The sequence below is a fragment of the Lolium rigidum genome, chromosome 5 (assembly GCF_022539505.1).
Source record: "Lolium rigidum isolate FL_2022 chromosome 5, APGP_CSIRO_Lrig_0.1, whole genome shotgun sequence".
In the NCBI taxonomy this organism is placed as follows: Eukaryota; Viridiplantae; Streptophyta; class Magnoliopsida; order Poales; family Poaceae; genus Lolium; species Lolium rigidum.
Genome location: NC_061512.1, coordinates 90963301 through 90984171, shown reverse-complemented (window position 1 = coordinate 90984171; position 20871 = coordinate 90963301).

Sequence of the window (20871 nt, the reverse complement as noted above, 5' to 3'; positions counted from 1 at the left end):
AGCATATGGACAAGTATGTCCTTAGGCTCTACTCATAGTATTCATGGCGAAGTTTCTTCTTCGTTAAATTGTTATATGGTTGGAATTGGAAAATGCTACATGTAGTAACTCTAAATGTCTTGGATAATTTGATACTTGGCAATTGTTGTGCTCATGGTTTAAGCTCTTGCATCATATACTTTGCACCCATTAATGAAGAAATACTTAGAGCTTGCTAATTTGGTTTGCATATTTGGTTTCTCTAGAGTCTAGATAACATCTAGTATTGAGTTTTGAACAACAAGGAAGACGGTATGGAGTCTTATAATGTTTACATATATGTCTTTTATGTGAGTTTTGTCTGTACCGTTCATCCTTGTGTTTGTTTCAAATAACCTTTGCTAGCCTAAACCTTGTATCGAGAGGGAATACTTCTCATGCATCCAAAATACTTGAGCCAACCACTATGCCATTTGTGTCCACCATACCTACCTACTACATGGTATTTATCCGCCATTCCAAAGTAAATTGCTTGAGTGCTACCTTTAAAATTCCATCATTCACCTTTGCAATATATAGAGTGTGAACCACAACGGTGATACTAGTGTTGTCAATTGAAAGAGTAAATTGAATCTTAACTATGGTGAGAGAGACAGACACCCGCAAAGCCACTTATGCAATACAAGTTGCATGTCAAGCGTGGAGCAAGTCTCATGAGACGCGGTCATGTAAAGTTAGCCCGGGCGCTTCATCCCACCATCCTGCAAGATCAAAGTACACATAACTAAAGACAACAAAAGCATCAACGCCCACAAAACCATTGTGTTCTACTCGTGCAACAGATCTATGCATAGACACGGCTCTGATACCATTGATGGGTTTGTTGCATGAAAAACAAAAAAATTCTACCGCGAATAAGAACAAAACAAAGATCCAATCTAGGAAGAGGAAAGATCTAATCTATCAAGATCGAAGCAACGAGATGTATGAGAGACTAACCCTCGAAGATCCAAAGCCTTACGAGATCAGATCTCGTTGTTGATGTAATCGATCGTCCCGGTGCTGCAATCCGGCAGCACTTCCGTACTCGGTCACGCGTACGGTGTCGGTGAAGTCCGTCCTCTCCCCATTCCAGCGGGCAGCGGAGGTGTGGTAGATCTCCTAGGAATCCCAGCAGCACGACGGCGTGGTGGTGGTGGTGGAGAAAAGCTGCAGGGCTTCGACAAGCCGGAGCAGACTAGCGGTGGAGGAGAGAGGGGGCGGCCAGACTTATGGTGAAGGGATGGCTGCGCCCCCTGCCCCCTCCCCTCTTTATATTTGGGGAGAGGTCGGTTGGGGTGGTGCCCCTGTGATACGTCTCAAACGTATCTATAATTTCTTATGTTCCATGCTAGTTTTATGACAATACTCACATGTTTTATATACACTTTACATCATTTTGATGCATTTTCCGGTACTAACCTATTAACAAGATGTCGAAGCGCCGGCTTCCGATTTCTCGCTTTTTTGGTTTCGAAATCCTACACAGGAAATATTCTCGGAATTGGACGAAACAAAAGCCCACGGTCCTATTTTCCACGGAGCCTTCCAAAACACCGAAGAGGAGACGAAGAGGGGACGCGAGGCGGCCACACCATAGGGGGGCGCGGCCCACCCCTGGCCGTGCCGCCATATGGGGTGGGCCCCTCGAGCGTCCCCCGACTCTGTCCCTTCGCCTATATAATCCTTCCATCGCGAAAACCCTAGTACCGAGAGCCACGATACGAGAAAAGTTACTGAGACGCCGCCACCGTCAACCCCATCTCGGGGGGTTCTGAAGATCGCCTCGGCACCTCGCCGGAGAGGGGAATCATCACCGGAGGGCTCTACATCACCATGCCCGCCTCCGGACTGATGCGTGAGTAGTTCATCCTTGGACTACGGGTCCATAGCAGTAGCTAGATGGTTGTCTTCTCCTCTTGTGCTATCATGTTTAGATCTTGTGAGCTGCCTATCATGATCAGGATCATCTATTTGTAATGCTACATGTTGTGTTTATTGGGATCCAATGAATATGGAATACTATGTCAAGTTGATTATTGATCTATCATATATGTTATTTATGTTCTTGCATGCTCTCCGTTGCTAGTAGAGGCTCTGGCCAAGTTGATACTTGTAACTCCAAGAGGGAGTATTTATGCTCGATAGTGGGTTCATGCCTCCATTGAATCAGGGACAGTGACGAAAGTTCTAAGGTTGTGGATGTCTTGTTGCCACTAGGGATAAAACATCAATGCTTTGTCTAAGGATATTTGTATTGTTTACATTACGCACAGTACTTAATGCAATTGTCTATTGTTTGCAACTTAATAATGGAAGGGGTGCGGATGCTAACCCGAAGGTGGACTTTTTAGGCATAGATGCATGCTGGATGGCGGTCTATGTTCTTTGTCGTAATGCCCTAAGTCAATCTCATAGTAGTCATCATGATATGTATATGCTTCTCTATTTGTAAATTGCCCAACTGTAATTTGTTCACCCAACATGCTATTTATCTTATTGGAGAGACACCACTAGTGAACTGTGGACCCCGGTCCATTCTTTTACATCTGAAATACAACCTACTACAATCATTGTTCTCTGTTGTTCTTTGCAAGCAAACATCATTCTCCACACCATACGTTTAATCCTTTGTTTACAGCAAGCCAGTGAGATTGACAACCTCACTGTTAAGTTGGGGCAAAGTATTTTGATTGTGTTGTGCAGGTTCCACGTTGGCGCCGGAATCCCTGGTGTTGCGCCGCACTACACTCCTTCACCAACAACCTTCACGTGGCCTTCATCTCCTACTGGTTCGATAAACCTTGGTTTTTTACTGAGGGAAAACTTGCTGCTGTACGCATCACACCTTCCTCTTGGGGTTCCCAACGGACGTGTGCTTCACGCGCCATCAAGCATTTTTCTGGCGCCGTTGCCGGGGAGATCAAGACACGCTGCAAGGGGAGTCTCTCACATCCAATCTCTTTACTTTGTTTATTGTCTTGCTTTATTTTATTTTCTGTCTTGTTTTCCTTTCTTTATATCAAAAACACACAAAAAATAGTTACTTGTTTTACTTTATTTAATTCGGTTTGCTTTATTACTGTTAAAATGAATACTGATGGCGTGTATTTCACACGTTCGTTGGGGAACCCCAAGAGGAAGGTATGATGCGCACAGCAGCAAGTTTTCCCTCAGAAAGAAACCAAGGTTTATCGAACCAGGAGGAGCCAAGAAGCACGTTGAAGGTTGATGGCGGCGGGATGTAGTGCGGCGCAACACCGGAGATTCCGGCGCCAACGTGGAACCTGCACAACACAACCAAAGTACTTTGCCCCAACGAAACAAGGTGAGGTTGTCAATCTCACCGGCTTGCCGTAACAAAGGATTAACCGTATTGTGTGGAAGATGATTGTTTGCAGAGAAAACAAGTAAAACAAGTATTGCAGCAGATTTGTATTTCAAGTATTAAAAGAATGGACTGGGGTCCACAGCTCACTAGAGGTGTCTCTCCCATAAGATAAAAGCATGTTGGGTGAACAAATTACAGTCGGGCAATTGACAAATAGAGAGGGCATAACAATGCACATACATGTCATGATAAGTACAAGTGAGATTTAATTGGGCATTACGACAAAGTACATAGACCGCCATCCAACCGCATCTATGCCTAAAAAGTCCACCTTCAGGTTATCATCCGAACCCCTTCCAGTATTAAGTTGCAAAGCAACGGACAATTGCATTAAGTATGGTGCGTAATGTAATCAACAACTACATCCTTAGACATAGCGCCAATGTTTTATCCCTAGTGGCAACAAGCACAACACAACCTTAGAACTTTCGTCACTCGTCCCGTGTGTTAATGCAGGCATGAACCCACTATCGAACATAAATACTCCCTCTTGGAGTTAAGAGCAAAAACTTGGCCGAGCCTCTACTAATAACGGAGAGCATGCAAGATCATAAACAACACATATGTAATAACTTGATAATTAACATAACATGGTATTCTCTATCCATCGGATCCCGACAAACACAACATAGAGTATTACGGATAGATGATCTTGATCATGTTAGGCAGCTCACAAGATCCAACAATGAAGCACAACGAGGAGAAGACAACCATCTAGCTACTGCTATGGACCCATAGTCCAGGGGTGAACTACTCACTCATCACTCCGGAGGCGACCATGGCGGTGTAGAGTCCTCCGGGAGATGAATCCCCTCTCCGGCAGGGTGCCGGAGGAGATCTCCGGAATCCCCCGAGATGGGATTGGCGGCGGCGGCGTCTCGTAAGGTTTTCCGTATCGTGGTTTTTCGCCTCAGGGGTTTCGCGACGGAGGCTTTAAGTAGGCGGAAGGGCAACGTGGGGGGCCACACGAGGGCCCCACACCACAGGTCGGCGCGGCCAAGACCTGGGCCGCGCCTCCCTATGGTGGCGGCCCCTCGTGGCCCCACTTCGACTCCTCTTCGGTCTTCCGGAAGCTTCGTGGCAAAATAGGACCCTGGGTCTTGATTTCGTCCAATTCCGAGAATATTTCGTTACTAGGATTTTAGAAACCAAAAACAGCAGAAAACGACAGAATCGGCTCTTCGGCATCTTGTTAATAGGTTAGTTCCGAGAAAATGCACGAATATGACATAAAGTGTGCATAAAACATGTAGGTATCACCAATAATATGGCATGGAACATAAGAAATTATCGATACGTCGGAGACGTATCGGCATCCCCAAGCTTAGTTCTCGCTCGTCCCGAGCGAGTAAAACGATAACAAAGATAATTTCTGAAGTGACATGCCATCATAACCTTGATCATACTATTTGTAAACATATGTAATGAATGCAGCGATCAAAACAATGGTAATGACATGAGTAAACAAGTGAATCATAAAGCAAAGACTTTTCATGAATAGTACTTCAAGACAAGCATCAATAAGTCTTGCATAAGAGTTAACTCATAAAGCAATAAATCAAAGTAAAGGTATTGAAGCAACACAAAGGAAGATTAAGTTTCAGCGGTTGCTTTCAACTTATAACATGTGTATCTCATGGATAATTGTCAACATAGAGTAATATAACAAGTGCAATATGCAAGTATGTAGGAATCAATGCACAGTTCACACAAGTGTTTGCTTCTTGAGGTGGAGAGAGATAGGTGAACTGACTCAACATAAAAGTAAAAAGAATGGTCCTTCAAAGAGGAAAACATCGATTGCTATATTTGTGCTAGAGCTTTTATTTTGAAAACATGAAACAATTTTGTCAACGGTAGTAATAAAGCATATGAGTTATGTAAATTATATCTTACAAGTTGCAAGTCTCATGCATAGTATACTAATAGTGCCCGCACCTTGTCCTAATTAGCTTGGACTACCGGATCTTTGCAATACACATGTTTTAACCAAGTGTCACAATGGGGTACCTCCATGCCGCACTGTACAAAGGTCTAAGGAGAAAGCTCGCATTTTGGATTTCTCGCTTTTGATTATTCTCAACTTATACATCCATACCGGGACAACATGGACAACAGATAATGGACTCCTCTTTAATGCATAAGCATGTGGCAACAATTATTATTCTCATATGAGATTGAGGATATATGTCCAAAACTGAAACTTCCACCATGAATCATGGCTTTAGTTAGCGGCCCAATGTTCTTCTCTAACAATATGCATGCTCCAACCATTAAGGTGGTAGATCTCTCTTACTTCGGACAAGACGGACATGCATAGCAACTCACATGATATTCAACAAAGAATAGTTGATGGCGTCCCCGTAAGCATGGTTATCGCACAACAAGCAACTTAATAAGAGATAAAGTGCATAAGTACATATTCAATACCACAATAGTTTTTAAACTATTTGTCCCATGAGCTATATATTGCAAAGGTGAATGATGGAATTTTAAAGGTAGCACTCAAGCAATTTACTTTGGAATGGCGGATAAATACCATGTAGTAGGTAGATATGGTGGACACAAATGGCATAGTGGTTGGCTCAAGGATTTTGGATGCATGAGAAGTATTCCCTCTCGATACAAGGTTTAGGCTAGCAAGGTTATTTGAAACAAACACAAGGATGAACGGTGCAGCAAAACTCACATAAAAGACATATTGTAAACATTATAAGACTCTACACCGTCTTCCTTGTTGTTCAAAACTCAACACTAGATGTTATCTAGACTCTAGAGAAACCAAATATGCAAACCAAATTAGCAAGCTCTAAGTGTTTCTTCATTAATGGGTGCAAAGTATATGATGCAAGAGCTTAAACATGAGCACAACAATTGCCAATTATCAAATTATCCAAGACATTTTAGAGTTACTACATGTAGTATTTTCCAATTCCAACCATATAACAATTTAACGAAGAAGAAACTTCGCCATGAATACTATGAGTAGAGCCTAAGGACATACTTGTCCATATGCTACGAGAGGAGCGTGTCTCTCTCCCATAAAGTGAATGCTAGGATCCATTTTATTCAAACAAAACAAAAAACAAAAACAAACCGACGCTCCAAGCAAAGTGCATAAGATGTGACGGAATAAAAATATAGTTTCAGGGGAGGAACCCGATAATGTTGTCGATGAAGAAGGGGATGCCTTGGGCATCCCCAAGCTTAGACGCTTGAGTCTTCTTAGAATATGCAGGGGTGAACCACCGGGGCATCCCCAAGCTTAGAGCTTTCACTCTCCTTGATCATATTGTATCATACTCCTCTCTTGATCCTTGAAAACTTCCTCCACACCAAACTCGAAACAACTCATTAGAGGGTTAGTGCATAATAAAAATTCACATGTTCAGAGGTGACACAATCATTCTTAACACTTCTGGACATTTCATAAATCTACTGGACATTAATGGATCAAAGAAATTCATCCAACATAGCAAAAGAGGCAATGCAAAATAAAAGGCAGAATCTGTCAAAACAGAACAGTCCGTAAAGATGGATTTTATTAGGCCACCAGACTTGCTCAAATGAAAATGCCCAAATTGAATGAAAGTTGCGTACATATCTGAGGATCGTTCACGTAAATTGGCTTAATTTTCTGAGCTACCTACAGGGAGGTAGACCCAGATTCGTGACAGCAATGAAATCTGGAACTGTGCAGTAATCCAAATCTAGTACTTACTTTACTATCAAAGACTTTACTTGGCACAACAAAACATAAAACTAAGATAAGGAGAGGTTGCTACAGTAGTAAACAACTTCCAAGACTCAAATATAAAACAAAAATACTGTAGTAAAAACATGGGTTGTCTCCCATAAGCGCTTTTCTTTAACGCCTTTCAGCTAGGCGCAGAAAGTGTAACTCAAGTAACATCAAGAGATGAAGCATCAACATCATAATTTTTTCTAATAATAGAATCATAAGGTAACTTCATTCTCTTTCTAGGGAAGTGTTCCATACCTTTCTTGAGAGGAAATTGATATTTAATATTACCTTCCTTCATATCAATAGTAGCACCAACGGTTCGAAGAAAAGGTCTTCCCAATATAATGGGGCAAGATGCATTGCATTCAATATCCAAGACAACAAAATCAACTGGGACAAGGTTATTGTTAACCATAATATGAACATTATCAACTTTCCCCAAAGGTTTCTTTTTAGCATTATCAGCGAGATTAACATCCAGATAACAGTTTTTCAATGGTGGCAAGTCAAGCATATCATAGACTTTCTTAGGCATAACAGAAATACTTGCACCAAGATCACATAAAGCATTACAATCAAAATCTTTGACCCTCATTTTAATGATGGGCTCCCAACAATCCTCTATCTTTCTAGGAATAGAAGTTTCAAGTTTTAGTTTCTCTTCTCTAGCTTTTATGAGAGCATTTGTAATATGTTTTGTGAAAGCCAAGTTTACAGCGCTAGCATTGGGACTTTTAGCAAGTTTTTGTAAGAACTTTATAACTTCAGAGATGTGGCAATCATAAAAATCTAAATCATTACAATCTAAAGAAATGGGATTATCATCCCCAAGGTTGGAAAAAATTTCAGCAGTTTTATCACAGGCAGTTTCAGCAGTTTTAGCAGTTTCAGGTAATTTTGCGCACTTTGCACTAGGAGTGGAAACATTGCCAACACCAATTATTTCACCATTGATAGTAGGAGGTGCAGCAACATGTGAATCATTAGCATTGCTAGTGGTGGTAATAGTCCAAACTTTAGCTACATTTTTCTCTTTAGCTAGTTTTTCATTTTCTTCTCTAACCCACCTAGCACGCAGTTCAGCCATTAATCTTATATTCTCATTAATTCTAACTTGGATAGCATTTGCTGTAGTAACAATTTTATTTTCAATATCCCTATTAGGCATAACTTTCGATTTCAAAAGATCAACATCAGAGGCAAGACTATCAACCTTAGATGCGAGAATATCAATTTTATTGAGTTTTTCCTCAACAGATTTGTTAAAGGCAGTTTGTGTACTAATAAATTCTTTAAGCATAGCTTCAAGTCCAGGGGGTGTATTCCTATTATTGTTGTAAGAATTCCCATAAGAATTAGCATAACCGTTACCATTATTATAAGGATATGGCCTATAGTTATTACTAGAATTGTTCCGATAAGCATTGTTGTTGAAATTATTATTTTTAATGAAGTTCACATCAACATGTTCTTCTTGGGCAACCAATGAAGCTAACGGAACATTATTAGGATCAACATTAGTCCTATCATTCACAAGCATAGACATAATAGCATCAACCTTATCATTCAAGGAAGAGGATTCTTCAACGGAATTTACCTTCTTACCTTGTGGAGCTCTTTCCGTGTGCCATTCAGAGTAATTAATCATCATATTATCAAGAAGCTTTGTTGCTTCACCAAGAGTGATGGACATAAAGGTACCTCCAGCAGCTGAATCCAATAAATTCCGCGAAGAAAAATTTAGTCCTGCATAGAAGGTTTGGATGATCATCCAAGTAGTCGATCCATGAGTTGGGCAATTTTTAACCAAAGATTTCATTCTTTCCCAAGCTTGAGCAACATGTTCATTATCCAATTGTTTAAAATTCATTATGCTACTCCTCAAAGATATAATTTTAGCAGGAGGATAATATCTACCAATAAAAGCATCCTTGCATTTAGTCCAGGAATCAATACTATTCTTAGGCGGAGATAGCAACCAATCTTTAGCTCTTCCTCTTAATGAGAAAGGAAACAATTTTAATTTTATAATGTCACCATCTACATCTTTATACTTTTGCATTTCACATAGTTCAACAAACTTATTGAGATGGGCAGCAGCATCATCAGAACTAACACCGGAAAATTGCTCTCGCATAACAAGATTCAGTAAAGCAGGTTTAATTTCAAAGAATTCTGCTGTAGTAGCAGGTGGAGCAATAGGTGTGCATAGGAAATCATTATTATTTGTGGTAGTGAAATCACACAACTTAGTATTTTCAGGGGTGGCCATTTTAGCAGTAGTAAATAAAACAAACTAGATAAAGTAAATGCAAGTAAACTAATTTTTGTGTGTTTTTGATATAGCAAACAAGACAGTAAATAAAGTAAAACTAGCAACTAATTTTTTTGTGTTTTGATATAATGCAGCGAACAAAGTAGTAAATAAAATAAAGCAAGACAAAAACAAAGTAAAGAGATTGGGAAGTGGAGACTCCCCTTGCAGCGTGTCTTGATCTCCCCGGCAACGGCGCCGGAAAAGAGCTTGATGGCGTGTATTTCACACGTTCGTTGGGGAACCCCAAGAGGAAGGTATGATGCGCACAGCAGCAAGTTTTCCCTCAGAAAGAAACCAAGGTTTATCGAACCAGGAGGAGCCAAGAAGCACGTTGAAGGTTGATGGCGGCGGGATGTAGTGCGGCGCAGCACCAGAGATTCCGGCGCCAACGTGGAACCTGCACAACACAACCAAAGTACTTTGCCCCAACGAAACAGTGAGGTTGTCAATCTCACCGGCTAGTTGTAACAAAGGATTAACCGTATTGTGTGGAAGATGATTGTTTGCAGAGAAAACAGTAAAACAAGTATTGCAGCAGATTTATATTTCAGTATTAAAAGAATGGACCGGGGTCCACAGTTCACTAGAGGTGTCTCTCCCATAAGATAAAAGCATGTTGGGTGAACAAATTACAGTCGGGCAATTGACAAATAGAGAGGGCATAACAATGCACATACATGTCATGATAAGTACAGGGAGATTTAATTGGGCATTACGACAAAGTACATAGACCGCCATCCAACTGCATCTATGCATAAAAAGTCCACCTTCAGGTTATCATCCGAACCCCTTCCAGTATTAAGTTGCAAAGCAACAGACAATTGCATTAAGTATGGTGCGTAATGTAATCAACAACTACATCCTTAGACATAGCGCCAATGTTTTATCCCTAGTGGCAACAACACAACACAACCTTAGAACTTTCTGTCATTGTCCCAGGTGTTAATGCAGGCATGAACCCACTATCGAGCATAAATACTCCCTCTTGGAGTTAAGAGCAAAAACTTGGCCAGAGCCTCTACTAATAACGGAGAGCATGCAAGATCATAAACAACACATATGTAATAACTTGATAATTAACATAACATGGTATTCTCTATCCATCGGATCCCGACAAACACAACATAGAGTATTACGGATAGATGATCTTGATCATGTTAGGCAGCTCACAAGATCCAACAATGAAGCACAACGAGGAGAAGACAACCATCTAGCTACTCGCTATGGACCCATAGTCCAGGGGTGAACTACTCACTCATCACTCCGGAGGCGACCATGGCGGTGTAGAGTCCTCCGGGAGATGAATCCCCTCTCCGGCAGGGTGCCGGAAGAGATCTCCAGAATCCCCCAAGATGGGATTGGCGGCGGCGGCGTCTCAGTAAGGTTTTCCGTATCGTGGTTTTTCGCCTCAGGGGTTTCGCGACGGAGGCTTTAAGTAGGCGGAAGGGCAACGTGGGGGGCCACACGAGGGCCCCACACCACGAGTCGGCGCGGCCAAGACCCGGGCCGCGCCGCCCTATGGTGGCGGCCCCTCGTGGCCCCACTTCGACTCCTCTTCGGTCTTCCGGAAGCTTCGTGGCAAAATAGGACCCCGGGTCTTGATTTCGTCCAATTCCGAGAATATTTCGTTACTAGGATTTCGAAACCAAAAACAGCAGAAAACAAGCAATCGGCTCTTCGGCATCTTGTTAATAGGTTAGTTCCAGAAAATGCACGAATATGACATAAAGTGTGCATAAAACATGTAGGTATCACCAATAATATGGCATGGAACATAAGAAATTATCGATACGTCGGAGACGTATCAAATACTCCTGAGAACACTAAGTTGTGTGATTTCACTAGCACAAATAATAATGATTTCATATGCACTCCTATTGCTCCACCTGCCACTACAGCAGAATTTTATGAAATCAAACCTGCTTTACTAAATCTTGTTATGAGAGAGCAATTTTCTGGTGTTAGTACTGATGATGCTGCTTCCCATCTTAATAATTTTGTTGAACTTTGTGAAATGCAAAAGTATAAGGATATAGATGGGGATATTATAAAACTGAAATTGTTTCCTTTCTCCTTAAGAGGAAGAGCTAAAGATTTGTTGCTATCTTTGCCTAAAAATAGTATTGATTCATGGACTAAATGTAAAGATGCTTTTATTGGAAAATATTATCCTCCTGCTAAGATTATATCTTTGAGAAGTAGCATTATGAATTTTAAGCAATTGGATAATGAACATGTTGCCCAAGCATGGGAGAGAATGAAATCTTTGGTAAAGAATTGCCCTACCCATGGACTAACTACTTGGATGATCATCCAAACCTTTTATGCAGGACTGAATTTTTCTTCAAGGAACCTATTGGATTCAGCTACTGGAGGTACTTTTATGTCCATCACTTTGGGTGCTGCAACAAAGCTTCTTGATGATATGATGATCAACTACTCTGAATGGCATACCGAAAGAACTCCTCAAGGTAAGAAGGTAAATTCTGTTGAAGAAACCTCTTCTTTGAGTGATAAGATTGATGTTATTGTCTATGCTTGTTAATGGTAGATCTCATGTTGATCCTAATAATGTTCCTTTAGCTTCATTGGTTGCTCAAGAAGAGCATGTTGATGTGAACTTCATTAAAAGTAATAATTTCAACAACAATGCTTATAGGAATAATTTTGGTAACAACTATAGGCCATATCCTTCTAATAATGGTAATGGTTATGGTAATTTTTATGGTAATTCTTACAACAATAGTAGGAGTGTACCCTCTGGTCTTGAAGTCATGCTTAAAGAATTTATTAGTACACAAACTGCTTTTAATAAATCTGTTGAAGAAAAGCTTGGTAAAATTGATGTTCTTGATTCTAAGGTTGATAGTCTTGCTGCTGATGTTGATCTTTTAAAATTGAAAGTTATGCCTAATGAAGATAAAGATATTAAGTCATTTGCTACAGCAAACTCTATCCAAGTTCGAATTAATGATAATATTAGAATGATGGCTGAATTGCATGCTAGGTGGGAAAGAGAGGAAAGAGAAGAAAAACTTGCTAAAGAGAATAATGTAGCTAAAGTTTGGATTATTACCACCACTAGTAATGTTGATGCTTCACATGTTGCTAAACCTCCTACTATCAATGGTAAAATAATTGGTGTTGGCAATGTTTCTACTTCTAATACAAAGCGTGCAAAATTGCCTGAAACTGCTGAAACTGTTTGTGATAAAAGTGCTGAAAATTTTCAGAATGCTGTAGATCATAATGGTTTTGATTTTGATAATTGTCATATTTCTGAAGTTATTAAGTTCTTACAAAAACTTGCTAGAAGTCCTAATGCTAGTGCTATAAACTTAGCCTTTACAAAACATATTACAAATGCTCTCATTAAAGCTAGGGAAGAGAAATTAAAACTTGAAGCTTCTATCCCTAGGAAGTTGGAAGATGGTTGGGAGCCCATCATTAAGATGAAAGTCAATGATTTTGATTGTAATGCTTTATGTGATCTTGGTGCAAGTATTTCTGTTATGCCTAAGAAACTTTATGATATGCTTGACTTGCCACCTTTGGAAAATTGTTATTTGGATGTTAATCTTGCTGATAATTCTATAAAGAGACCTTTGGGGAGAATTGACAATGTTCACATTACGGTTAACAATAACCTTGTCCCTGTTGATTTTGTTGTCTTGGATATTGAATGCAATGCATCTTGTCCTATTATTTTGGGAAGACCCTTTCTTCGAACTGTTGGTGCTATTATTGATATGAAAGAATGAAATATTAGATATCAATTCCCTCTTAAGAAAGGTATGGAACACTTCCCTAGAAAGAGAATGAAAATGCCTTTTGATTCTATTATTAGAACAAATTACGATGTTAATGCTTCTTCTCTTGATATTACTTGATTTATACTTTCTGCGCCTAGCTGAAAGGCGTTAAAGAAAAGCACTTTTTGGCAAATAACCCATGTTTTTATTTTGTTACTATTTTGTTGTGTCTTGGAAGTTGTTACTACTGTAGCAACCTCTCCTTATCATGTTTATTTCATTGTTGTGCCAAGTAAAGTCTCTAATAGGAAGTTGATACTAGATTTGGATTTCTGCGTAGAAACAATTTTTTTTTTGCTGTCACGAATTCGCGTTTTTCTCTCTGTAGAAGAATCGTAAAATCCTGAAAACATCCATGCGTCATCCTCAGATATGTACGCAACTTTCATTAGTTTTGAGTTTTCTGATCTGAGCAAGTTAAGTGCCTCGAAAAAATTCGTCTTTACGGACTGTTCTGTTTTGACAGATTCTGCCTTTTATTTCGCATTGCCTCTTTTACTGTGTTGAGTGAATTTCTTTGCTCCATTAACTTTCAGTAGCCTTGGGTAATGTCCAGAAGTGTTGGGAATGATTGTGTCCTCGCTGAACATGTGAATTTTATATGCACTAACACTCTAATAAGATTGCTTTGAGTTTGGTGTGGAGGAAGTTTTTCAAGGATCAAGAGAGGATGATATGATATGATCAAGAAGAGTGAAAAGTCTAAGCTTGGGGATGCCCCCATGGTTCATCCCTGTATATTTCAAGAAGACTCAAGCGTCTAAGCTTGGGGATGCCCAAGGCATCCCCTTCTTCATCAACAACTTATCAGGTCACTTCTAGTGAAACTATATTTTTATTCCGTCACATCTTATGTGCTTTACTTGGATCGTCTGTGTGCTTTTATTTTTGTTTTTTTATTTTCATTATCTGAATAAAATCGGATCCTAAACATCCTTGTGTTGGAGAGAGACACGCTCCGCTTTTTCATATTGAACACTGGTGTTCTTAGTTTTAATTTTAATGTTCATGGCGAAAGTTGAAAGTCGCTTCATTTATTGCTAGTTGGTTGGAAACAGAAAATGCTTCATGTGGTAATTGGTATATTTTCTTGAATAATTTGATACTTGGCAATTGTTTTGAGCTTTCAAGTAGATCATGTTTAAGCTCTTGCATCATGTAGTTTAAACCTATTAGTGGAGAACTACCGTAGAGCTTGTTGAAATTTGGTTTGCATGATTGGTCTCTCTAAGGTCTAGATATTTTCTGGTAAAAGTGTTTGAACAACAAGGAAGACTGTGTAGAGTCTTATAATGCTTGCAATATGTTCTTATGTAAGTTTTGCTGTACCGGTTCATACTTGTGTTTGCTTCAAACAACCTTGCTAGCCAAAGCCTTGTACTGAGAGGGAATGCTTCTCGTGCATCCAAAAACCTTGAGCCAAAACCTATGCCATTTGTGTCCACCATAACTACTACTATGTGGTATTTTTCTGCCATTCCAAAGTAAATTGCTTGCGTGCTATCTTTAAAAATTCATTCCTTGCCTTTACAATACATAGCTCATGGGAAAGTAGCCTAAAAAACTATTGTGGTAATGAATATGTTGCTTATGTATCTTAGTTCTTATAAGTTGCTTGTTGAGCGGTAACCATGTTTCTGGGGACGCCATCAACCTGTCACACCTTTGTTGAATATCATGTGAGTTGCTATGCATGTTCGTCTTGTCTGAAGTAAGGGAGATTTCTCATGATTAAATGGTTTGAGTATGCATATTGTTAGAGAAGAACATTGGGCCGCCAACGAAAGCCATGTATCATGGTGGAAGTTTCAGTTTGGACATTAATCCTCAGAATCTCTTATGAGAATATTATTTGTTGTTGAATGCTTAAAGCATTAAAGAGAGGAGTCCATTATCTGTTTTCTATGTTGTCCCGGTATGGATGTCCTCAAGTTGAGATCTATCAAAATCGAGAAATCAAATGCGATTTATCTCCTTGGACCTTTGTACAGGTGGCATAGAGGTACCCCTTTGTGACACTTGGTTGAAACATATGTAATTCAATGATAATCCAAGGAAATCCGAGCTAATTAGGACAAGGTGCGGGCACTATTGGTATTCGATGCATGAGGCTTGCAACTTATAGGAAGTTTTATGCATAACACATATGAATTATTACTACCGTTGACAAAATTGTTTCCATGTTTTCAAAATAAAAAGCTCTAGCACATGAGTAATCTCTACTTCCCTCTGCGAAGGGCCTTTCTTTTAGTTTATGTTGAGTCAGTTTACCTACTTCTTTCTATCTTAGAAGCAAACACTTGTGTCAACTATGTGCACTGATTCTTACATGTTTACTTATTGCACTTATTATATTACTTTGTGTTGACAATTATCCATGAGATATACATGTTGAAAGTTGAAAGCAACTGCTGAAACTTAAATCTTCCTTTGTGTTGCTTCAAACCTTCTATTAAGAATCTATTGCTTTATGAGTTAACTTTTATGCAAGACTTATTTATGCTTGTCTTGAAAGTACTATTCATGAAAAGTCTTTGCTATGTGATTCAGTTGTTTAGTCATTATCTTTTTTGTTAGCAAACTATAAACCATTGCTTTGAGTCACTTCATTCATCTCATATGCTTTACAATAGTATTGATCAAGATTATGATAGTAGCATGTCGCTTCAGAAATTATCCTTGTTATCGTTTACCTACTCGAGGGCGAGTAGGAACTAAGCTTGGGGATGCTTGATACGTCTCAAACATATCTATAATTTCTTATGTTCCATGCTAGTTTTATGACAATACTCACATGTTTTATATACACTTTACATTATTTTGATGCATTTTCAGGTACTAACCTATTAACAAGATGCCGAAGCGCCAGTTCCTTTTTTCTGCTGTTTTTGGTTTCAGAAATCCTACACAGGAAATATTCTCGGAATTGGACGAAACAAAAGCCCACGTTCCTATTTTCCACAGAGCCTTCCAGAACACCGAAGAGGAGACTAAGAGGGGACGCGAGGCGGCCACACGATAGGGGGGCGCGGCCCCACCCCTGGCCGCGCCGCCATATGGGGTGGGCCCCTCGAGCGTCCCCCGACTCTGCCCCTTCGCCTATATAATCCTTCCGTCGCGAAAACCCTAGTACCGAGAGCCACGATACGAGAAAAGTTACTGAGACGCCGCCGCCGTCAACCCCATCTCGGGGGATTCTGAAGATCGCCTCCGGCACCCTGCCGGAGAGGGGAATCATCACCGGAGGGCTCTACATCACCATGCCCGCCTCCGGACTGATGCGTGAGTAGTTCATCCTTGGACTACGGGTCCATAGAAGTAGCTAGATGGTTGTCTTCTCCTCTTGTGCTATCATGTTTAGATCTTGTGAGCTGCCTATCATGATCAGGATCATCTATTTGTAATGCTACATGTTGTGTTTGTTGGGATCCGATGAATATGGAATACTATGTCAAGTTGATTATTGATCTATCATATATGTTATTTATGTTCTTGCATGCTCTCCGTTGCTAGTAGAGGCTCTGGCCAAGTTGATACTTGTAACTCCAAGAGGGAGTATTTATGCTCGATAGTGGGTTCATGCCTCCATTGAATCGGGACGTGACGAAAGTTCTAAGGTTGTGGATGTCGTTGCCACTAGGGATAAAACATCAATGCTTTGTCTAAGGATATTTGTATTGTTTACATTATGCACGTACTTAATGCAATTGTCTTGTTTGCAACTTAATACGGAAGGGTGCGGATGCTAACCGAAGGTGGACTTTAGGCATATATGCATCGGATGGCGGTCTATGTTCTTTGTCGTAATGCCCTAAGTAAATCTCATAGTAGTCATCATGATATGTATATGCTTCTCTATTTGTCAATTGCCCAACTGTAATTTGTTCACCCAACATGCTATTTATCTTATTGGAGAGACACCACTAGTGAACTGTGGATCCCGGTCCATTCTTTTACATCTGAAATTCAACCTACTGCAATCATTGTTCTCTGTTGTTCTTTGCAAGCAAACATCATTCTCCACACCATACGTTTAATCCTTTGTTTACGAGCAAGCCGGTGAGATTGACAACCTCACTCGTTCAGTTGGGGCAAAGTATTTTTGATTGTGTTGTGCGGGTTCCACGTTGGCGCCGGAATCCCTGGTGTTGCGCCGCACTACACTCCTTCACCAACAACCTTCACGTGGCCTTCATCTCCTACTGGTTCGATAAACCTTGGTTTCTTACTGAGGGAAAACTTGCTGTTGTACGCATCACACCTTCCTCTTGGGGTTCCCAACGGACGTGTGCTTCACGCGCCATCACCCTGCGCCCCCAACCCATCTAGGGCCGGCGGCCAAGAGGGGGGAGGGGATTTCTTCCCCCCAAGTTGACCCCCCCTAGGGTTTAGGAAAACCCTAAGGGTGGCTGGCCTGGTGATACGTCTCCAACGTATCTATAATTTCTGATGTTCCATGCTAGTTTTATGACAATACCTACATGTTTTATATACACTTTATATCATTTTTATGCATTTTCCGGGACTAACCTATTAACAAGATGTCGAAGCGCCGGTTCTCGTTTTCTGCTGTTTTTGGTTTCAGAAATTCTACACAGGAAATATTCTCGGAATTGGACGAAACAAAAGCCCACGGCCCTATTTTCCATGGAGTCTTCCAGAACACCGAAGAGGAGTCAAGGAAGGGCAGCAGGGGGCCCACACCATATGGCGGCTCGGGTGGCCCCCTGGCCGCGCCCAGATGTGGGGAGGGAGCCCCCTGGCCCCTCCGACTCCGCCCTTCCGCCTATATATTCTCCCAGAAGTAAAAAACCCTAGGGGCATCGGTCTTCCTCCACGAAAAGTTACGTAGCCGCCGCCATCGCGAAGCCAAGTTCGGGGGACAGAAGTCTCTGTTCCGGCACGCCGCCGGGACAGGGAATTGCCCCCGGAATCCATCTCCATCGACTCCATCGCCATCTTCATCTCCATTGCTATCTCCCATGATGAGGAGGGAGTAGTTCTCCCCCGAGGCTAAGGGCTCTACCGGTAGCTATGTGGTTCATCTCTCTCTCCCATGGTGTGATCTTTATGTGATCATGAGCTTTGTGATCTAGTTGAATATGTAGATGTTACTCTTGTCTATTATGCACTATAGAGGTTACTTTAATATGAACTCCGGAGTTACTCTCCACGGTGTGATGGTGACAGTGTGCGCATCGTGTGTGATTCCTTTAGGAAGTTGTGGAGCTTGTTTACTCCGGCTTGAGGTGTGCTTTTGTAGCCCGACATAATGAATGGTGTTTGTCATCCAACAAGAGAGTGTTTGAGAGTAGCATTTATTTATTCAATTATGTGATCATTGTTGAGAGTGTCCACTAGTGAAAGTATGATCCCTAGGCCTTGTTTCTAAGCATTGAAACACCGTTTCCAACAAGTTCTGCTACATGTTCGCTTGCTGCCATTTTTATTTCAGATTGCAATTACTACTTATAATCATCCATATTACTTGTATTTCACTATCTCTTCGCCGAACTAGTGCACCTATACATCTGACAAGTGTATTAGGTGTGTTGGGGACACAAGAGACTTCTTGTATCTTAATTGCGGGGTTGCTTGAGAGGGATACCTTTGACCTCTACCTCCCTGACTTCGATAAACCTTGGGTGATTCACTTAAGGGAAATTTGCTGCTGTTCTACAAACCTCTGCTCTTGGAGGCCCAACACTGTCTACAGGAATAGAAGCGTGCGTAGACATCAAGCTATTTTTTGGCGCTGTTGACGGGGAGGTAAGGTAAAAGTTATTCACATCCTCCAACTACTAAGCTATTTCCTAGCACTATTGCCGGTGTGTGACTGCTCGAAGCTATTTCCTTTATATTCTGCAATTTTATCTTTTTGTTTCTTGTTTTATTTCACTAGTTAGGCTTAATGGAAAACAACAACAAAAATAGAGATCTTCATGAACTTTATCTTGTATTAGGACATGATGTGTTTGAAGAGAGAATTAAAAAACCCATGGAACTTTGTTTGCAAAATAGTTGTAGCAATGTTATTAGCATGAACTCTTTGAACACTATTATTGCTAATGCTATGGAAGAATTTAAGCTTGGGGAGGTCGGTTTTGATGAAAATGATATTTTTAGTCCCCCAAGTTTTGAGGAGAAAATTCACTTTGATGATACTTTGCCTCCCATTTATGATGATTATAATGATAGTGGTATTTTGGTGCCACCTACTATGGAGGATAAAGTTTATTATGATTATACCATGCCTGCAATTTATGATGATTACAATGATGGTTATGATAGTTTTACTCCCACTATTACTAATAAAATTGATTATGCTTATGTGGAGAGTAATGATACTTTTATGCATGTGGATCATGACAAGAATGCTTTATGTGATAGCTATATTGTTGAGTTTGTTCATGATGCTACTGGAAATTATTATGAGAGAGGAAAATATGGTTGTAGAAATTTTCATGGTACTAAAACACCTCTCTACATGCTGAAAATTTTGAAGTTACTCGTGTTTTATCTTCCTATGCTTGACACTTTGTTCCTTTTGAATTTGTTTGTGTACAAGATTCCTATGCATAGGAAGTGGGTTAGGCTTAAATGTGTTTTGAATTTGCTTCTTGATGCTCCTTTTGCTTCATTTTCTATTTTTCATGTGAGCATCATTAAAATTACTGAGCCCATCTTAATGGCTATAAAGAAAGCACTTCTTGGGAGATAACCCATGTTTTTATTTTTCTACTGTTTTGTTGTGTATTGGAAGTTGTTACTACTATAGCAACCTCTCCTTATCATGTTTATTCCGTTTTTGTGCCAAGTAAATTCTTTGATAGAAAGTTGATACTAGATTTGGATTTCTGCGCAGGAACAGATTTTTAGCTGTCACGAATTTGCGCTTTTCTCTCCGCACAGAACTCGTAAAATCTTGAAAAAATTCATGCGTGATCCTCAGATATGTACGCAACTTTCATTCAGCTGGAGCTTTTCCATCTGAGCATGTTAAGTGCCTCGAAAAAATTCGTCTTTACGGACTATTCTGTTTTGACAGATTCTGCCTTTTATTTCGCATTGCCTCTTTTACTGTGTTGAGTGGATTTCTTTGCTCCATTAAATTTCAGTAGCCTTGGGTAATGTCCAGAAGTGTTGGGCATGATTGTGTCCTTGCTTAACATGTGAATTTTTGATTATGCACTAACTCTCTAATGAGATTGCTTTGAGTTTGGTGTGAAGGAAGTTTTTAAGGATCAAGAGAGGAGGGTGATATGATATGATCAAGAAGAGTGAAAAGTCTAAGCTTGGGGATGCCCCCGTGGTTCATCCCTGTATATTTCAAGAAGACTCAAGCGTCTAAGCTTGGGGATGCCGAAGGCATCCCCTTCTTCATCAATAACTTATCAGGTCACCTCTAGTGAAACTATATTTTAATTCCGTCACATCTTATGTGCTTTACTTGGAGCGTCTGTGTGCTTTTTTTTCGTTTTGTTATTTTCATTCTCTGAATAAATCGGATCCTAGCATGCTTGTGTGGGAGAGAGACGCGCTCCGCTTTTTCATTTGAACACTGGTGTTCTTCGTTTTACTTTTAATG